This window comes from Aristolochia californica, unplaced genomic scaffold (genome assembly GCF_029961685.1).
Source record: "Aristolochia californica isolate CCGP_79_NKW_82.1479 unplaced genomic scaffold, dmAriCali1.0.hap1 SCAF_7, whole genome shotgun sequence".
NCBI classification, from domain to species: Eukaryota; Viridiplantae; Streptophyta; class Magnoliopsida; order Piperales; family Aristolochiaceae; genus Aristolochia; species Aristolochia californica.
In genome coordinates, this window is record NW_027182268.1 from 31,574,530 (window position 1) to 31,586,447 (window position 11,918).

An 11,918-nucleotide genomic window follows, 5' to 3' on the forward strand; every position below is an offset into this window, starting at 1 on the left:
CCAATGACACATGAAATTGTGGGGTATCTAGAATCTTTAACTTTAGGAGGAGTGTCGTGCTTCAGAATTGAGCTTACATTCTCAGTAAGAAAGACCTTTTTGTTAACATGTTGTTTTCTCTTCTGTGTACAAAGGTCTTTCAAAAATCGGGCATAAGCAGGGCCTAATAGCATCAAGAAGTGTAATGTTAATGTGAACCTTACTAAACAGTTCCAACATTTCATGCATGATATCTCCTTTCCTAGGTGGGCCCGAAAATCTCTGTGGATAAGGAGCTGGTGGGACTTGGTTAGGGATATGCCTGGCTGTTGGTGGAGAACATGGAGGTTCTTCACTCAATGATGTGTCCCCATTGTCATCCTTTGACTCCTTAGACTTAGTGGTCCCTACCCCATTTTTCAACTCACGACCACTCCTAAGGGTGGTTATGGCTTTGGCTTGCTCGTGGTGGGGATTGGAACTCGATCCACTCGCATGTGTGCTTTTGGGGTTATGAATAGTTTGACTCAGGAGTCTATTTTGTGCCTGTTCACTCATGTGGCTGGCCAAATGACTCACTTGCATTTCAAGTTTAGCAATGGAGGACTGTGTATTCTACATGAATAATTGAAGTGTATCCTCAAGTGAAGGTTTTCGTGGAATCAATGGTTGTTGAGTGAAGTGTGGGCGCGGAGCTTGGGGTTGAATAAACCCTGAAGGACCCCCAACCTGTGGGCCCTTGGACCATGAGAAATTTGGGTGCCTAGCCCAACCCGGATTATATGTTTCCGAAAAAGGCTTGTTCCGGTTTGGTCTATGAAAATTCTGGACTGCATTCAAGTCCTCAATGAGCTCCGGGTAGGATGAACTAGACGGACACATTTGTGTGGGATGAGATGAACTAGAGCATATGGCACAGACAGTAGATGGGATAGGAGCAGGTGAACTCTTGGACACCATAAGGGCATCAATTTTTCTAGTCAACCCCTCAATCTTGGCCATGAGCATGGGTGTTTCACTAACCTCGTAGAGACCCCCTCTTTTGGCTTCGTGGGATCTCCTATCAACATTAAATGATGAACCCCATTGCTGAGATTGATCACTCAATGTTTCAAAGAAGTCTCACACCTCACTAGCACTCTTACCCATCAAACTCCCACCTCTCGTTGCATCTACCCTGGATCTATCCTGGGTGTAAGACCTTGATAAAATTATTGCACTAAGTGTCATTTCTCAAACCCATGATGCGGACACCTACGGATCAAATCCTTCTATCTATCCCAAGCCTTATAAAAGTATTAACCCTCCTGCTGCATAAAGTTGGAGATTTCTCTCCTAAGGGTTGTAGTTCTCTGAATGGGAAAGTACTTGGACAAAAATTTTGTGACTAATGTGTCCCATGAAGTGATGCTGCCCACCTCTAAGGAATTAAGCCAAGACTTGGCCTTATCCTTAATTGAAAATGGAAAAATTCTTAACCCGGATAGAGTCATCGGAGAAATTCTGGAATTTGAAAGTCGCATAGATATCTAAGAATTCCTTGATGTGGTAATAAGGGTCCTCCTTCTCCAACCCATAGAATGTAGGGAGGAGTTGGATCACACCCGGTTTCAACTCATAACTGGTGGCAGTAATGGGTGGCAATATAATGCAAGAAGGTGATGTGAAGTGGGATGGGATAGAATAATCCCTCAGGGCTCTACGGTCACCTGTTGTAGGTAATTGTGATGGTTCACCCTGATTGGCCATGGTAGTTCCTAACTTGACTTCTGCTGTTTTCCTACAACTATGTTCTACCTCTTCAACAAAGGGAGCTAATGGTTCACCTAGAGAGCAGCACCCATGCATAAAAATACAAAAAGAAACAAAACTAACTATCAAATTATGCTAACAAACTAACTACTGAAAATACGAACTAACTAGAAGAAATAAAAATAACTCCACACAAAATCATCAAGATAAAACAAAAACATAAAATTATGAAAGCAGAAAAATAAATCTAACCCAAGACCATGGAGAACAAAAAAATACACTTAATACGTGCTTCCCCGGCAATGACGCCAAAAACTTGATGTGACATTTAATTAAGGCGGTTTTTATACCTAGCAAGCGTACAAATCGTTCATGTAATCTAGCGGTAAGCGAGGGTCATATCCACAGGTAGGACTAAATTTTGTGTATTCTTCAGTCAACTAGCCTAACCAAATATGATGAATTAATCTGAACTAAACATTGATTATATCCTAAATTATCAAGTAATGATATAATTAACTACTTGCACAACAGGAAACGTCAACTCTGGATTTTACTGTGATTCGTGGCTCTCTCGAGCGCCATATAACCACAAGTCCAGATTCTCAATCCTTGCGTCTAGCCCCTCTCGGGCGCCTAGAGTTAATGACAGAGATCAGATTACAATAGAATGCAGAGAATCAATTTTCTATTGTGATGATGCTAAAATTACAAAATAGGGCAAACGTATAATTCAGGTTTCCTATTCAATTCACTTAAAACTTTAATCCAAACATTCCACAACAAATCATTCTCTTAATTTAAATCATGGATAAGAGATTGGATTTAAGATTCCAGAATCCAACCTAAATTATAATCCTGCCTAACTAGCTAATTACTCAAAAATTCGGAAAACAAATATTCAATAAACATCAATTCTCATATCAAATTTAATAAGCATTCAAAACCTAAATTCAAACTATAGGAAACTAATTAAATTATAAAATGACGGATTACTCCCCTTCTTCTTCCTTTCGCTCGGGCGGCAATTTCGTTCTTACGGTTGCTACGATTTCCAGAAATTGAGGGTTTCGGATTGCAAGAGCGAGCGGCCGGAGGTGGAGACGACACCGGCGATGAAGAATAGAAATCCATCGAGGGAGGTGGTGCGGCGAAAGATGGAATGGAGCCAAAATTCTCTGACCGGCTCTCTCGAGTCCTGGTCGGAAGTGCAGAATCGACACCGGAGGGTGGTCGGAATCTGGAATCGGCGCATGAGGAACCCTCTCGGGTCACCTCTAGGCCTGGGGAGCAGAAAACGGCAATGTTGAACTCGCCGTGATGGAGACTCTCTCAAGGTCTCCTCGGGTCTGTTCTCGATTGCCGGACGATGGTGGACGAAGGTGGCGCAGCTGACGGCGGCTGGAGGGAGCCCTCTCGGGTCTTCCCTTCGACCGATCGGCAGTAGCTTGAGAGACTCTCTCGAGCTCCCTCTTTCTCCTCCCCTTCCTTCCCGGGTCTCAAATCGATTTTCCCTTAAAATTCACCTCCCCCTTTCACTAATGGCATTTCTATAAATATCTCCTTCTCCACACAAAATTTTCCTGAAATTCCATAATTAAATCCATAAAAATTTATTAAAAGCAATGAAATAAACCCTAAAAGCAATGAAATATAATTCAGGAGAGAAAAATATGCAATATAAGTAGTGATTAATGCCAAATTCAATAAATGCATGTTTCATTTGAAAACCGATAAATAACCACCTATAACACAATTATAAGGGCTGCTATTTTAATTAACCTAGTTCTCATGTCAGAATTTGGCATCTATCAGAAACCAATTTTAAAGAATTTTGAACAAAAATAGAGGCAATAATCACTAAAGTCTCAATGGACTTAAGAACACCCATATATAAAAAGGTAAACCAACCGAAGGAACACACAAGAGGTTGGCCCAAAGGGGTATGTGAGAGTAAAAAAAGGATGGTAGGAGATGTCAGAGTTAGGTGGTTACGTCCACCACTGATGGCAATAATCACTAAAGTCTCATTGGACTTAAGAACACCCATATATAAAAAGGTAAACCAGCCGAAGGAACACACAAGAGGTTGGCCCAAAGGGGTATGTGAGAGTCAAAAAGGATGGTAGGAGATGTCAGAGTTAGGTGGTTCCACCACTAATGGGTTAGGTACTTGGCTTTCCGCACTTAACAGACCGATAGTTTGGGTTGTATTGGCTAGGCGTTTGATGTGGTATTAGAGCTGGGCACCACATTCCGCGTTCAAATCCGGGTGAAGCGGTAGGGAACGAGAACGGTGGGTGTCAGAGTTAGGTGGTTCCGTCCACCTGGGTGGTTCAGTCCACCACTGATGGGGAAGCTACTTGGCTTTCCGCACTTAACAGACCGGTCTTTTGGGTTGTATTGGCTAGGCGTTTGACATGGTATTAGAGTTGGGCACCATGTTTCACGTTCCCTACCACTTCTGTTGGGATTCGAACACAGAACGTGGTGCCTAGCTATGATACCATGTCAAACGTCTAGCCAATACAACCCAAAAGACTGGTCTGTTAATTACGGAAAGCCAAGTACCTAACCCATCAGTGGTGGACGGTAACCAACAAAAGGGGTAAGTGAGATATTTTCTTGATATTGTTGATCAATAGTAACAACTCAAAAAGTGATGCAAAAAAATTGGCTTAAATTCAAATTTTTCAATGCAACAGGATACCAACACGACCTTTGATTCTTTCGATGGGAATATATCCTTAAATATATATCAGATTGACATAAAAAAAATTCGTATGAAACTAGACTTAAATACGTTTCATAAAAGTATAAACGATCTTAATAAAATGTACTTCTTTTGAGATAAATAATCTGATAGATTTTAGTCTTTGTAATTTGGCCGAACTAAGTACTCTTTCTCTTTTTAGCAACATACCATTGACTCTTCCAAGATTAATATTTCCATATAAAAAACTTAGATATAGAATGTTTTTGAATATTTAAGAAAATAGACTTACAGATATTTCTTTTGATATATAATTCTCCATATAAAGTCTCATTCTTGATAGTATAAAATAGCTCAGAAGTTGAAGCTTTATTCTGGTGCTTGAACCTCTCTTGTACTCTGACCTCTTCTACTTAAAATATCGATTTATTCTTATTAAAAACTCTGATTGCCAAAATTCATTTTAATTTGGAAAGTAAACTCGAATATATTTCGGTCAATATATAATATGAAATATGAAAGGCTCATTATAGAGGTGAAAACGCAAAGCAAACAATGAGTATAGAGACTAAAATGAGAAAAAAAAATATACGAACCTACACTGCTAGAGATAATAGATCAGAAAAGGATCACATTATCTCGGTAGGTTTACCGAGTCAACTCACAAAACTTACTCTGATACCATGTTGAATTTATGGAAAAGAGAAAAACTCCATTGACTTGATGTAATCAGAGTACATGAACCCCTATTTATAATAGAGGAAAATAGTAGAGTCTAATTACAATTAAACTACCATTGTTCCAATTACACCCAATCTCTAACACTTAAAAGATAAGTCCTAGCATAATTAAATAACTCAATATAAATATAAGACTAACATAACTAAAACACTTTTAAACTGAAACTATTCAATGAGATCTGCTTGTATAAATTTTTTGGCTCTACAAGACTTCTTATTGTGAGAGTCATGTAAGACTCTTCCATATTTCTTTTTCAACAAAGCTGGTGAACTCACAATCATGTAAATCTACCAGGTCTAGTGGAACAGTGATCTCTAGCATAACCCCCTTTCTTTTTAATGACCCTCTCTAAACCCAAACCCTTATAAAGTCCATGCCTTCGACTCTGTGAAGCATGTGGTCTAGATGGCTGAGATGTAGAAGGCTCTGATGATGAAGTATCTATTACAAATATATGATATCAATAGTTTACACAAGTAAAATGAAAAAAACAATAAATATTACAAAAGCAACCCTGTTATGGTCCCGGATCTCAAACAACGATTCAGATGGGAGAAAGAGGAGGAGGAGGAGGAGATAACCAAGCTCCAAGGGAAACTTGTAACCCTAAGTTCTTTGAGGGGAACGCACATCCTTAGGTTAGTTGAGGAAAATGCACACCCTAGAGCTCCCTTGTTTACTCTAAATCAAGACTTACTCTTTCCCATTCATTTCCCCCCTTAAATAGGGTTCAAGAGTATAAAATTATAGATATACCCCTCAACGAAATTCTAAATAAACTTGATCACTTAACTTAATAACTAAGTAACTTAATGACTAAGTAATTGAATTAACTTACTAGGTAACTTAATAACTAAATAATTGGCTTAGCCAAAGTAATTGACTCAGCCATGGTGCCTCCGAATGACTCGGCGTACTATTGAGTTCATAACATTACATGCCCCCTGGAGAACGAACTTGAACTCAAGCTCAAAGGTTAGGTAGGTTTGCCGAACGTCTCCACATCTTCCCAAGTAGCATCCGCAATATCCGTCGCAACCCACTGGATGACCTGTTGTCCGTATGTTCCACCTAAAAAGCAAGCATTTTTTTTTTACTAACATCACTCGTTGCAGAAAAAACCATACGGTTAAGCATCTAAACAATAGGGTTGCTCAACCCACAATCTGAACCTATCACCTGCTCCACTTTGGCAACAAGTAGGCATTTCTGGTCAACAATATACCATGATTGGTCAACAAGTCAATTCACCATAATCTGTTGACCCCAATGTGAAAAGAAACCCACCAATGCGAAAAGTGAACAAACTAGAGCAAATAGTAGGGACTCCATTGCCATGAGCTTGATCAAGATGTTGAGAGATGGTCCGGATGTGTCCTATAGGGGGCCACCAATAGTGTCACCGATCACTGCAACTTTGAGGCATTCTGAACCCGTTGGGCCCAATGACTGTGCATGCTCAGAGGCACCAACTTCTATGTACTTCTTAGCATTATCCCAAGTACCGCCAGTGTTAGAAGCAGAGATGGCAACAAGTGCACTAGAGCAGGCAATGGGGTGGGGTGGGGGATTACTATCTCCTTCAGTGAAGCATCGGGAGAAATCTAGACACAATTGGCATAGTCAAGCTTTGCTCTTCCCTTCATTAATCCTGGAATTGTGTGCAACAGCCTCCTAACTTCGACCCCCATCTGCAAGGCTGCATTTCCCACACTCTTCATGGTCATGGCAGAGAACTAGTATGGAAGAATTGCACCCACAATCCACCCAATGCAGACTTTAGGTGTGAAAACGTCCACTGTGGAAATTTTAGCATGGCTCACAAAGGCACCAAAGAGAGCCAAAGACCCCAAGGCGGTTGAATCAATGGAAAACCCCTTTCCAATCGCAGCAGTAGTGGTTCCAATGGCATCAAGGGTATCAGTTCTTTCGCGTATCTTGTGACTCATGTCAGCCATCTCAACAATACCTCCAGTACTGTCACTAATTGGACCATATGCATCAATGGCCAAACCAGTAGCAATGGTGCTCAGCATTCCAAGAGCTGCCACACGTGGCAGCAAGGATAAAGCTGACAAAAATGCTGACAGCAATAGCAAAAATGGGAATAATGACAGTCTAATATCCCAGTGCAAGCCCAAAGATTACATTTGTGGCAGCGCCTGTTCGACAGGAATTAGCAACATCATGCACAGGGCTGAGTTGGCAGCAGTAACGTCGCTATAATTCTTCTGAGATGACTCACGAAGAGCAAATAGTGCTCTCTGGTGACTTGCTGTAGCAGCAGCAGAGAAGTTGGCATTCATTGCCTCGGACAGTGGAAGCCTTCCCATTGTTTAGAGTGCAAAATTTCTGCTGCACCTCCCATATCAATTTGCACAATTTCGAATTTGAACCTACTCTTGTCTGAATACTTCTTAGCATTCCTACATATATCTGGCAAGCACCAAGAGCATTCCATAACATATGCTCTGTAGTTCATCCTTTTCTGAGAACGAAACCATGACAAGACCGCCCACTTTGAGTGTCCCCTCTCTGAGGGGCAATAGATGCCAAGCTTAGAAGAGTTAACACATCAAGTTGAAGACCACTTTCTGTCATCCCACTGAAAAATATTCCAGTGCAGTTATTGGGTCACATTCTCTGCCTATGCACTGATCATAGAATGACATGTTACTGATCATAGAAGGCCATGTTACCAATTCTTTGCATGTCATGTCATCAAATACTTGGTAGGCCTCTCCTTCCCAACCCAATTTTGCATTCATATTAATCAATCCATTGGACACAAAAACATCAGATTCAAAACCATTATTTATCGTGTAGTTATGTATCAACCTGCCCAAGTAAAAATCATTGGGTGGGGCACAACTTGGAAGGATACCAGGCACTTTGATAGGACACATCACCTGCTGTCTTGCCATTCAAAGACACCCAATGCTTCCACTACCTTCCCATTTTGGCAGAATCCGGCCATTATGGCGTTCCAAACAGCCACATCTCGACAGGGCATTTCAGCAATTGTTTGGAAGGCACCAGGAATATCCCCAAACTTGGAATCCATATGAATCAAAGAAGGTCCCCGAAGACATAATTTTCGAAACCCAACTTCAAAACTGAACAGTGCACTCTTTTGACCTCGCAACACCTCACAAGATATCTAAGATCACTGATCTTGACAAATAGGAACTGCAATTTACCTTTGAGAAAACATTCGCCGCCAAAAACCCAAATGCAATCTGTAATTTTCTGGAATTCTCTGTTCCTGACTGCTCATCTTGCTGTCGACACCATTTCTCCTATTAGGTCACCATTTCCCTTTCTCCAATTTTTTATCCACTCTGCAGTCTGTAGGACTAAGAGAAACCGGCGGTTGTCCGAAAAGTTTGGAAAGGAGCTTCGCTATTACTTCACATAAGTCACGATATGAGGTACCCCTGAAGCTAATAGGGCTTTCGAACTTCAATCTCTGATTATTTTGGAAAGCAGAGTCGATGTCCCAGTCCTGAATGACGGAGACCTCACAGAGGATTCTCGCAACCATGGTGGTCGCATCCAGGCTCTTCTTGCCAATGACCTTGACGGCAAACGCCGTGCCATCAACGACGGACATGGCGTAATAAACCTTGGATCCTTGGTCGATGAGCCTGCCGAGCTTGTATTTTCCGAATAAATCGAGGGCATGACGGGTCTCCATGGGTCGCGGAATCAATCGACCCCAAGGAAAGTCCCGAGTCCTGAGGCTCTTTGCCTCTTCTTTTGCTCTCTAGCTCACTTCGGAGTCTCCTTCCGCTTCGAAATGAAAATCTCTGGATTTCTTTACCTCTTTTTCGCATAAACCGCTAGCGGCGGACCACTGAAGCTGCTGGGTAGAAGATTTTTATTCCTCATGATGATGGAGCGCCTGGTCTGTTTTCGACGACGAGCAGCAGCAAGTCGTGGCCGAAATTTAGCATGGGGTTCTCTGCTCGGAAATTTCCGATCTCAATTTTTGGAAAAAACGGTTCGGTCGGAAATTTCAAGTTTCAATTTTAGGTTCGGTTTCCGTAAACAGTGGAGATTTGAGGTCGGACCCAGGCTGTCCCGACGCGATTTAAGGTCGAACAACGGGCAACAGTTATTCAACTTCTGGTTTGGCGTCCTTCTCATTTAAGGCGCTTCTCGATTTCTAGCAGTGTCTCGGACATTATACTCGAAGACTCACGCATTCCATCACGCCGTGATGCTTTTCGATTTCTAGCAATGTCTCGGACATTATACTCGAAGACTCACGCAGTCCATCATGCAATGCTGAAAACCTTGTCCATATTTCTCCCTATAGATGGAGTATGACACCCTATTTTCTAGGGACGAAGAATCGCTATTATGGTCTTGGATGTCACATAGCGATTCAGAGGGGAAAAGGAGGACTTGTAACCATAGGTTATTTGAGGATAACCCACACCCTAGAGCTCGTTGCGGATAACTCCCTCCCTTATTTACTCTAAATCAAGACTTACTCTTTCCCATTCATTTCCCTCCTTAAGTAGGGTTCAAGAGTACAAAATTGTAGATATGCCCCTCCACAACATTCTAAATAAACTTAATGACTTAACTTAATAACTATGTAACTTAAAAATTAAGTATCTTAATGACTAAGTAATCGACTTAATTTACTGACTAAGTAACTTAATAACTAAGTAATTAACTTAGCCAAAGTAATTGATTCAACCATGGCGCCTTTGAATGACTCAGACGGCTAATGAGTTCATAACAGACCCTATCTGAGGGTTGCACACTATCAAGGTCCTCAACACTAGCATCATGGCTCAGGTGGGTACATGCCTTTGGCTATATATGAGGGGGCAGCTCTGGCTCCCACAGTCGTGACTCAAATTGTTGTCAAGACTGTTCTAATTGAAGGAATGGCCTTCTAGGTGGCATGGTTGTGGATCACACAATTAACTCATGTAATTAGGCTAATCATTAAATAAAATCAAATGGTTTAAATTTGCTATAATTAAGATTAATCTTCATCTTGCCCATTTTTTTCTTCTTGTTCTTCATTCTCTTCTTCTTTGACCTTATCTTCGTTTTCTTCTTCTCATTCTTCTTGAACTCTTGACATATCACATTCTTCACTTCTTGTATACTATAAGCATCATTCCTAGTCAAGATAATATCATCAACATACACGGTCAATAATATCTTCCCTTTGATAATATCTTTAACATATACTGAGTGATCTATTGAGCACCTATGAAAGCCAAATCATAGAAGCGCTTGACTGAATTTATCAAACCAAGCCCAAGGGGATTGTTTAAGCCAATATAAAGATTTATTTAACCGGCATACAGACTCCCCCTCAACCACATAACCTGGTGGTTGGACCATATAAATTTTTTCGCTTATATCACCATTTAAAAATGTATTTTTTAATCAAGCTGATATACTGGCTAGGATGAGTTAGCAACAATAGAGAGGATAATACGTACCGAGTTCAATTTTGTTACCGGAGAGAAAGTCTCTTCATAATCTATCTCATAGCACTGAGTATAACCTTTTGCAACAAGGCATGCTTTAAGGCAAGCAATAGACCCATCTGGGTTGTGTTTCACCGAAAAAACTCATATACAACCAACTGATCTTTTCCCTTTTGGGAGCAATGCCAATGTCCATGTTTGATTTTCATATAATACATGCATTTCTTCATCCATAACCGCCTTCCATCTTGGATGCTTCAGGGCCTCCTAATAGGAGTGCGGTATGGAAATAGATAAAAGAGAAGCAAGAAACTGTTATCTATAAGCGATGAGAAGACATAAAATGGCAATTGGATGAGACGTAATACAAGAACGGTTTCCTTTCATAACGTAATAGGCTGAGTATCAAATTCAGGTCCAAACATAGGAGGAGGAGAAAGACTTACCTCAGGTGGATCGGATAACTCCACAAGTGAGGGGACAACCGGTGCTTCAAGGGGTTGAGTAATATCTTCGTTAAATGGCACAAACGGGCATGGAGTGGTAGAAGGAAATGTAAACCCTGGAGGAACCTCATGTGAGGAGTAGAAGGAACCGTCTTCAAAGAAAGTCACATCCCGAGATACCCTCAACCTCCGAAGTGCAGGATTATAACAAATATATCCTTTCTAAGTTCGAGAATACCCAAAAAAAATACACCTTAGAGACTGAGGATTAAGTTTACTTTTATGTGGTGAAGTATCATAAACAAAACATGTGCAACCAAATACTTTAAGAAGAAAAGAAAATGGATCTTCACCATGAAACAAAACAGAATACGAAGTTTGATTTCTAAGTACTAATGAAGGTAACCTATTGATGAGAAAACATGTTGTAAGAATAACATGAGGCCAATAAAAGTAGTTGGTGATTCTAAGTCCACTTCCTTGACCATCTTCTCGATTTTCTTCCTTGCTCAATCTTCTTTTATAGTTGGTGATTGTAATTTTTTTCTTAACCCTTGTCATCTTGTTCTCGGCAGAGACATTCAAGAGCCCGTTCGCGCCGATGTTGAAGCAAACTTTGATTTGGGGAACTCCACGATGTGCTGGAGGAATGTCCGTCAACTCGAATTTGCCCAACAAATTGTTGTCTTTGATCCGAGCTCGCTCACCCTCTGGATCAGAACGCCGGGTTGATTGTCCAAATAAGTCGAGAAGAATTGCGACCTCTTCATGTGTCACGACCAGTGCAGGACACTCCTTACTCCCCTGGCACTTTCTGACACTATT

The 11,918-nt window shown here is 41.0% G+C and overlaps 1 non-coding gene and 1 pseudogene across 1 annotated transcript; one reads left to right on the forward strand and one right to left on the reverse strand.

The window, feature by feature from the left end:
* Positions 1-1,215: 1,215 nt before the first annotated feature.
* Positions 1,216-1,322, forward strand: LOC137937919 (small nucleolar RNA R71). Its single transcript, XR_011109705.1, has one exon. It is a non-coding gene; the product is annotated as a small nucleolar RNA R71 (small nucleolar RNA).
* A 4,972-nt stretch (positions 1,323-6,294) lies between these two features.
* Positions 6,295-8,249, reverse strand: LOC137937312 (pyrophosphate-energized vacuolar membrane proton pump-like; annotated as a pseudogene).
* Between the last annotated feature and the right edge of the window lie 3,669 nt (positions 8,250-11,918).